Source organism: Gymnoscopelus braueri (assembly GCF_963280865.1).
Source record: "Gymnoscopelus braueri genome assembly, chromosome: 4".
NCBI lineage: Eukaryota > Metazoa > Chordata > Actinopteri > Myctophiformes > Myctophidae > Gymnoscopelus > Gymnoscopelus braueri.
The window spans coordinates 23,954,618-23,964,471 of NC_137605.1; positions in this window are offsets into that span (position 1 = coordinate 23,954,618).

Consider the following 9,854-nt stretch of genomic DNA (forward strand, 5'->3'; position numbering starts at 1 on the left):
TTACCCCCATATCCTTCTGGCTCTCTACTTTCTTTCCCGCTGCTTTCCTTCCATGTCCTTCCTCTCTACTGGATGTCACTCGTTTCATAAATGAGGGCCCGGTCGCTTTCTTTCTCTTCAGAGAGGGACAACTTGTGACAACGTCAAGGCCACTTTGCCTGATTAGTCAACTGGCTGGCACTTTATCCTGTGTTTTCACTTTTGCGGCGGGAGCCACCAAAAAAACCCCAGGCCTCGCGGATGCCAGTAACACAAAGGGAAGGGGAGGAGGGCGGGCGATGGGCTTTGCGTGACTTGTGGATGTTGCTAACGTGACATTTCCACTTTCCTGGCTTTCTCTCTCCCTCTTGCGCTCTCTCTCTCTCACACGAGAGAGAGAGAGAGAGCAAAGCATGCGCCGGGTAAGTATGTGGTAGCAGAGTGACTCTCTCAACCCTTTTAATTTCAAGTATACTGTAGAAGAAAACATTCCTGCGCCATCTTCAAATGCAAAAATAGTTTTTGTAATGGGAAACGCAATGTTTCAGTCGGAAGAGCTTCATCAGGTTATCTGCTGAAGGACAGAGATCACCTGATGAAGTGTTAGGTTGTTTCCCATTAAAAAACTATTTTTTGCATTTGAAGACAGTGTGTGGGAGTTTTTTTCTTCTACGTTAATCGGTCCTTGGTCACACCTGTCGCCTTGTAGGTGTGCAAAAAAAGTTTTTCATTTCAAGTAGCCCCAATTTGATATCCATTAAGCCACGGATGCTCATTTGATACAAATTTGATCTCTGGGACCCCAATCTACAATGTAAAATCCACAGTGTTCATTTAACTTGAGAGAGTGTACAAATGTTGGTATACTCTACCAGGGGTCTTCAGCAGGGGGTCCGGGACCCCTGGGGGGGTCCGCCAAATCTTTGTGTAATATGATTTTTTTTTTAACTTAACCACTTGAACCCTAGCATCCCTTGTCTTCTGAGAACTTTAGAGGTAGGTAGGTGTGTAGAGGGAAAAAAGAGAATACCAAGTAAACAAAAAAAAAGTTTAATCTGAAACACAATTTTATAGAATATAGAGGGGGGTCCCTGCTTCATCTCTCTCTCTCAGCTAGGGGGTCCTTGGCCTAAAAACATTGAAGACCCCCGCTCTATACATCATTTCACTGGGGAACCCCCTGGAATCCCCTCAAGGACCCCTGGGGGTCCCCAGACCCCATACTGAGAACCAAATGCGTTTTCATACAGGATACAGGAACTTCCATTGAGCCGAGCCGGAACACGATCGATTGATCATTGATTTGATCATTAAAATGAACATGCTCTGAAAATGCACCCCAACCCACCCATCTTATCGCTTAACACCACTTAACAATCATCTGACCACTGTTAAGTGGCGTTATAAGTGGTCAGCTGGGTGGGCCAAACACTTTACAGATTTTTAAGTGGGCCCTGATCCAGAAAAGGTTGTGCAGTATTGAATGGAGAGGTGTGGGGGGGGGGATGACAGCAGTGAAGAGACAACTTTTAGGTTGCCAGGAAATAGGCCAATTTGCTCATTAAAATGACAACTCCAAGTGTGTGCCTCACACAACACTTGACGACTGGTTGATACTATGAACTTTTAAATTATGCTAATTAATCTACATTAGGTGTTTAAGAATTCGGAGCAAACCCAAACCCAAAACACAGACATGGGAGAATATTTACTCACATTGGCTGCATGGCTGGGATGGGAGTGGAGGAGCGATGGTGAAAGGTGTTTGCAGGCTGACATAGCAGGGAAGCAAGTAAGCACGGTCCTAAGCACAATAGACCATATTCACACGGCGGCCATATTGGAATTTAACATTGAAAGTGCCGCCACCCGGGGTGGCTACTTTCATTGACTTCATAGAAACATGGCCGCCATGTGGTCTATGGAAGACACTTGGTACAAACTTGGGAACTAACACCAAGAACTAATCACTAACTCTGGAGCAGAAACAACAATGTGAAGATATGAGTAGGGGAAGAGCCAGGGTTTATACAAAGGAGAGGTGATGAGCTGATGGATGGCAGGTGTGTTGGCTGCGAGAGGTGAGGAGCTAATTGAAGGCAGGTGTGCAGGATGCAGGTGAGTGGGCAGGACAGGAACACACTCGCACACACACCACGCACGCAGGCACGCACACACGCACGCGCACACACACACACACACACACACACACACACACACACACACACACACACACACACACACACACACACACACATACCAACAGGGGACACAGAAGGAGAAAGAAATGCAGAAACACGAGGGAAGATACTGAGGCATGACTGTGGCCATGACAGGACCCTAAGTGCCTCCAGGCTAACCCAGCAGGCATGTTGGGACACACACCTGGCGAATGTCCAGGATGAGGGAGGAGCAGCTCCGACCCCTGTATAGGAGGCATCAACCTCCACCGTGAACTGGCAAGTAAGCTTTGGCTAGACGAGATCAGGTGTGGATGTGAAGTGCCTCTTTAACTTGTAGATGGTTGCATCGGAGTCCAGGAAAAGGGGGAGACAGGTGAGATTGAGGAAACTGGATCTGTCTGCCATTCGTCAATCGTCACCCTCACAGATCCCGATTCACCTGAACAGGTAAGCGTTTCCTAGGTCCAGTTTTGTGAATATGGTGGGTCCCTGGAGTGGTTCAAAGGCTGGAGCTAATCAAGGGAAGAGGACATTTGTTCTTTAAACGTGATGTTGTTCAGGCCACAACCCCGGTAGTCAATGCAGGGGCCGGTCTTTCTTAGCGACAAAGAAGAAGCTTGCACCAACTGGGTAAGATGATGGCTCAATGATGCCAGCGGGCCAGCGGCTAAGGAGACATGGATGTATTTTTCCATAGCCTCCATTTCAGGACGGAACAGGTTGAACAGGTGACTGGAAGGTATAGGGGAGCTCAGGGGAGAAGGTCATTATGGCCATTGTGGAGGCAGAGGTTTGCTGAAGTCCACACCATGGCATAGACAGAAGGGATGGATGGTAGATTGAGAGGTTCAGAGCCTGGTCACGGGAAAGCAGCCACTGCTGGGACAAGAGCAGCCTGCCAGCAAGAGGAATGAGAGAATTATCCCCAACTCACCACTCTGCCAGAGGTTCGGTTGAGATGGGGATTACGTCGTCTTAGCCATGGCTGGCTGAGGAACCACAGGAGCTTGGGAGAAGGGAATGACATGGAACTGGATGGTTTCACAATGATTTTCAGAGAGCATCAGACATGGGTGGAGCTGGAAGACACACTGTGTCACTGGTGAAGCGAACCACTCCCTATCCAATGTAGAGGGAGAGTTTCGGCTTGCCATGACCCACAGTGACACTGGCGAGCCTCCTCTTTTGGCTGGGTGGGGAGAGGTTGCCAGGAAAAGGCTCGACCACAGTAAATGCACGCTCTGGAGAGGTTCAGCTGCATGGCGAGAGAAGGGCCTGGCCCAGGTGCTTGGGCTCCTCTTCACGCGAGATGGGTGTGGCACAGCTGCTAGCAGAAAAGGGAACAGAGGGGAGGTTGAGGGCTCGTACTCCGGAGGTGCAGTTGAGAGAAGTGAGAGGAGGACACAGACGGCGAGGGAGATTAGCTCGTCTGCCTCGGCTGCCCGAGTCACCCCTAGCGGCTAACTCATCCTTAACAGAGTCACAGAGACCCTTTCCCGAAAAACACTACGACATTGACATTACTATGACATTACATTTGGCATTATGGAAGCTATGGAAGTTATTAATTACCCTCCCTCTCTCCCCCCTCCCCCCTCTCTCTCCCATTTAATGGAACATTAAAGGGGAACCAAAGAGCAATTGCTGTGCCGTGGTCCTGGCAGGGAGCTCATTGAGGGATGCACATCAGAGGAGAAGGTGAGCAGACGGACAGACGTGCATGTTGAGACAAACAGACAGTTGGAACCTCCCCTTTCTCCCACCCCTGCGCCTCCTCTCCTCCTCACCGCCCACCCTCTCTCCCCCCTGTCTGTCTTTGAACTTGGGCCTTCATTAACAATCTGCTGATTAACAGGCATGGGAACACAGGGGGGTACATAGATCAGAGACAGAGGGAGGAGAGTGAAGAGAGGAGAGGAGAGGAGAGGAGAGGAGAGGAGAGGAGAGGAGAGGAGAGGAGAGGAGAGGAGAGGAGAGGAGAGGAGAGGAGAGGAGAGGAGAGGAGAGGAGAGGAGAGGCTGTATAGAGATGTGTGAGCGAAGAGGGGGATGTATTTCTGAAGCATAGAATGAGGGGTGTTATGACAGTCAACAAGACTCGTCAGACAGAGAGGAGAGAGAGCGACTGACTGAAAACAAGAAACGGCAGAAACAGAGAGATGGAAAGGGCAACTAAAAGATAGACAGGAAGAAAGAGAAAGAAAGAAAGAAAGAAAGAAAAGTTGGAGACCAATGGAGATGATGGAGGGAGAGTGTTTAAGAAACACACGAGAGTGTTGAATGACAGTGTCGTGCAAAAGTGGCGACAATAACGGATCAACAAGCTCACACATTGTGACGCATTGTGACGCATTGTGACGCATTGTGAGCTTGTAGATTTTGAAAAAAATATAAAATGTTTGAAACATTTTCCTATAATGGTTTGCCCAAAATAGGGACGCCAGGAAAGTGGTTAAGACAGAGTCTGCTTGACAGAGAAAACAATCAATAGACAACTAGATACAGTCATACGGACATACAGAGATTGGAGGATAGACTGCCTGGCAGGCAGACAGGCAGACAGGCAGACAGACAGACAGACAGACGGGGAGTAAGAGAGAGACCAGCAGACATAGAAATGATCGATAGAGTCCTCCAGAGAGACAGAGAGAGAGAGAGAGAGTTTGTGTGGGAAAGAGGAAGACCAGCAGAGAAGACAACACAGAAACAAGAGCAAAAGAGGAAGAGAGAGAGAGATTGCGAAAAGGGGAGAAAAGAGGGAAAATGCTACAGAGAGACAGACAGACACACAGACAGAGAGAGGGAGACGGGGACAGAACGACTAACAGAGACGGAGAGAGAGGAGGGAAGTGCCTGTTCTGAATTAATGAGTGCTCTCGTCAGAAGATGAATGCTAGCCCACTCTCCCCTCGGAACCGGGCGCACAAATAAGAAAGAAAGTCAGGCCAACGTATAATGAATGCACAAATAAATAAATAAGCCAATAAATAAATGAATAAATGTGATAGAACTCCTGAAAGACGGATTATGATCTATGTGTGCAGACCGATAGCTGCGCGTGTTAGTGTGTGTGTGTGTGTGTGTGTGTGTGTGTGTGTGTGTGTGTGTGTGCGTGTGTGCGCGTGTGTGTGTGTGTGTACGTGTGTTTGAGTGTGTGTGAGTGTGTGTGAGTGTGTGCGTGTGTGTGTGTATGTGTGTTTGTGTGTGTGCGAGCACGCGCGTGTGTGCATGTGTATGTGCGTGCGTGAGTGCGTGAGTGCATGAGTGCATGAGTGCGTGCATGCTCACGAGGGAGTGCGTTGGTGTGTTTGATGATGGATTTGTTCATGTTTGCTGGCATCCGTTCATGTACAGACATAGAGTTTTTTTTGCATATATGCATGTTTGGTGTGTGTGTGTGTGTGTGTGTGTGTGTGTGTGTGCACGCATGTGTGCGAGTGTGAGTCCACGAGCATGTTCCGTAGAACGCGTATGTGCGCGTGTTTGATGACAAGTTTAAGAGTGCTTTTGAACATGTGTGCGTGCACGTTGGCATGTGTCTGCATGCATGCCATTTCCCATTTATGGCGTGCATGTGCATGCATGTTGGTTGGCATCAGTGTACGAACGGGCATATCTATTTGTGGTGCTCGTTGGCATGTGCACGTATGCGCCTGTCTGCACCTGCGTGAGGTTTGTGGAGTTGTGCGTGAGGTGCGTCTGTGTGTGTGCTTGTTGTATACGCACCCCCTGCGTTTTGGCATGCGTGTGTGCGTGCGTGTGCATGGATGTGTATGTGTGTGTGTACGTGTGCACATTTGTGTGTGTGTGTGTGTGTGTGTTGGGCGAATGGAGGGGCGAGGGAGGGGTGTCTCTGGTGAGTCTCCTTAACATCAAACAGCTGGAAGTTATAAAATATTTAGGATGCACTGGGAGTCTGTGAATATTAATACAGCCTTTTTCCTCTGTCTCTCAAACCTCCCTCTCTCTCCCTCTCTCTCTCTCTCTCTCTCTCTCTCTCTCTCTCTCTCTCTCTCTGTGTGTTCCTCGCCCTCCGTCTCTCCCATGCTCTACTACTCTCTTTCTCTATTTCTTCTCTCTCTGCCGTGACCTTCTCTCCTCCTCGCTTTCTCTCTCCATTACCCTCTTCAGTCTCACTCTCTCTATCGGCCGTCACTTTCCTCTCTTTCGTTTTACTCCCTTTCACTTTAATTTCAGTTTTTTTCCACTCTCTCTATCCCTCGTTTTACTTCTCTCTGTATCCCTGTCTCTACCTATGTTTATTCCTCCATTACTCCCTCCATCCATCTCTTTCTCGCTATAATATCACCCTTTGTCATATTTGTCAATTGCCTCTCTCTCTCTGTCTCTCTCTCTGTTTCTCTCTCTCTATCTCATCTCTTGGTCTCTCTCCCCATCCTTCACTCTATAGCTCTCTTCACTCTTTTATCTCTCCCTCTTTCTCCGTGCCCTTCTCTCTCTCTGTCTTCACTGTCTGTCTGTCTGTCTGTCTGTCTGTCTGTCTGTCTGTCTCTCTCTCTCTCTCTCTCTCTCACACTCCCTCTCTCTCCCTCTCTGTCTCTGTCCCTCATTCTGTGATGACCTTGTTGTGTAGTGGAAGGATTTACAGACTAACTAATCGGGAGGCAGCTCTGCTCTGTTGTCGGTCAGTTTGACACGTGGCAGCGCGACATGCATGGGGGTGACAGAGAGAGAGAGAGAGAGACGGGAAAGAGAGAGCAGACCTCTGCCAGTCTGCCGTGTGCCACCACTCCGTGGCCAATGGCCCCGGCCACCACCACCACCACCATTCTTTTCTCCTTCCATGCCGTGCCCCCAGATGCCAGGGCCACCAGCGTGGGGTCAACGCGTCGTGATGAAAGCTGTGTCACGATTCCTCAGCGCCGGGCCGACAGCAGGGCTCAGCGGTGCGTGGAGGAGAAGAGTGTCTGAGTGAGAGTGAGCCTAATTTATGCCTGGGAGGAAAAACTGTTGATGGAGTATCAATTAAGCCTCGAGGCTATTTTGTACTCGTCCCACGACTGGGAAGCTCGCTGAAATGTGTTATATTTCGGCGAGTTTCACGGTCGTACACAGTGTTGCATCGGTGAATCTGGTAGGACGCTATTTTAAAGACGTCACACACACGTCACGTCGCGCACGTCGCTTAACACCTACACTACAGGTCACACAATGGACAATTGATATGCATCGATAGGCTCATTCCTATGTTAATTCACCTGGTGTGACACCCGGCAGTCGGCAGCCTTTGTAAACTTTGTTGAGGTGTGAACTTCAGGAGAATTTCGCCCTAGGCGTTTTCATACCGTTATTTGAGGTTGTTAACTCATCATGAGAGTGGTCCAGGTTCATAACGAGCGATGTTCTCCATTTTGGGGAACCCCCCCACAGCAGCTCAGAACGGGAGTGTTTGGTGCTTGGCTTAATCCGCTTATTTCTGTCGCTCGAAAATAGTTTTTTCTTGTATATATCTGTCGTGTGGGGACTGTCTCATGTTGGTGCACTGTTATTGCTACACCGGCGCCGCCATTACTGTTTACAAATCTGTTTAACTGAAATCACGTTTGAAAAAAGATTCAGGAGGTTTCTGCCCGACAGCAACGATATGTTGTTGTTTTTTTTGTTGTTGAAAAACGTTGCCTACAATGACAAGCCCAAAAGCAGGTTAAAAGTGGTTAAACAGTGAGACACAGAGGCGGACAGAATGACTACTGGGGAGACGGATGCGCAGGTGGATGATAGATCGGCTATTTTTGGTGCGCGACGCCATCATACGTAAGAGTATAAATTAAGCATAAGGGAGAGTGACAGCGAGCCAGACAGACAGAAAGAAAGATGCACAGATGGGTGAACACACTGGGACACACACAGACAGACAGACAGACAGACAGACAGACAGACAGACAGACAGACAGACAGACAGACAGACAGTCAGACAGACGGACAAACAATATATAGGCTTGGAGACAGACAGACAGGCATACAGAACAGCAACCAACCAGACAGACCAAGCAGGCGGACAGAAAAATAGAAGGTTTAGGCTTTAGGCGAAGGGAGGCAGGTATACAACAGGAGGGCAGACTCACAGATAGATCAATGAGGCACGGGGAGACAGACAGGTAGACTGGCAGGCAGACAGCTTATACCGTTGAGTGACGGCTAGAAGGGACAGATAGATGGACAGGCAGACCAACAGAGAGACAGGAAAGGCAGGGACTCGCAGACAGCTTGGCAGGTGGACACGCTCTGGACGGACGGCGGGGCTTAGCGCACAGACAGCGAGGCAGACAGACAGACAATACAGACTGATTCGTCAGACTCCAGATTAGAAGGCCGTTCTGTTGACGCAGCGATGAGGTCAGGGGTGCCAAGACCCCACCCACCCACACACCCCCGACCTGCCCTCATGCCCTTTGACTGTGCAGGGTGTGAAGCAGACATGAGCGTCGTGTCTCTGAGGGATGTGTTCTGAAGCTTATTCCATGGCTGCCGTGTGCTTATGCTGCAAGGCAAGGTACCTGTTAGACTGGACAGAGTAGAGACACTGCAATCTGTAGCCTGGCTTACAGACAGACAGACAGACAGACAGGTCTGTAAGGGAGAAGAAGGACAGAGGGACAGACAGGCATCAATGTTATTATAGTTTTGATTTTTTTCATGCTTTATTTTAATTTGGTGTTGACGTTATTTTTTCAATTACAGTTTAGTTTTAATTAGTCTTTAAAGTGTGTTTGCTAGTTTAGTTAACTTTTTTGCTTAAGTTAAATTATTAGCTTTTGTGTTAGTTTGAGTTTTTCTTTATTGTAATAAGGGGTATTTGTCAGGGGCGAGATTCAAAAAGGTTTGAAATAGTCATGTCAATCAAAAAAATAATTTGGTAGTTAAAACTGGCACAGCTCAGAAATTTAAAGAAATATTTAATATCCCGACAATACTACTGTAGAAATATTGACAAAGACTAAAACACATTTTAGTCGGTTTTGTATACACACACACAATACAGTTTCAGTTAGCTATAGGTTTTTTTTGTTAAGCCTCGTTTTATTTCAATAAACAAAAAAAAAACAATCTTCCCCTAATTCTAGTTTTTTTTAATGCGTTAAATATAATAACCTTGGGAAGGCATGGCAACACAACACTGCTTAGCTTTATGCAGGAGGAGCTGTGTGCCCTGAGCCTAAATCCTATACTTTGTCGTACGACTGTGTCGCCTCAATGAAAACCCAGTTACTTTTGTTGAGCGTTGTGTTTCCTGCGACAAAGCATGAATTAGCCCTTGGGCAGTGAGACAGTAAGACACAGTGCAGTCAGTCAGACAGACAGATGGACAGATAGATTGATAGACAGGAGAGGCGTGCCGTTTGTCAGCGCTGGTGACAACACTGGCAGCAACAGCCACAAAACAGCGTAATTATAGGCTCTTTGATTAAAAGCAATCTCATTTCTGTCGCTCAAGACACTTTGTCGACAGGAAAGCAGCTCTGCCTCCCTGACAAGGCGGCCGGGCTTTGATATTGAGCTGCCAATCCTCCAGAAAACGACCCAAAGTCGAGAGACAGAGAACAGACACAGAAAGACAGACAGGGGCAGAGTAAAAAAAAAAAAAGAATAAAAAAAAAAGGGGTGAGGGATTATGTCTAGCCTGGACAGAGAGACAGAAAGACACAGACAGGCAGACAGACAGACAGACAGA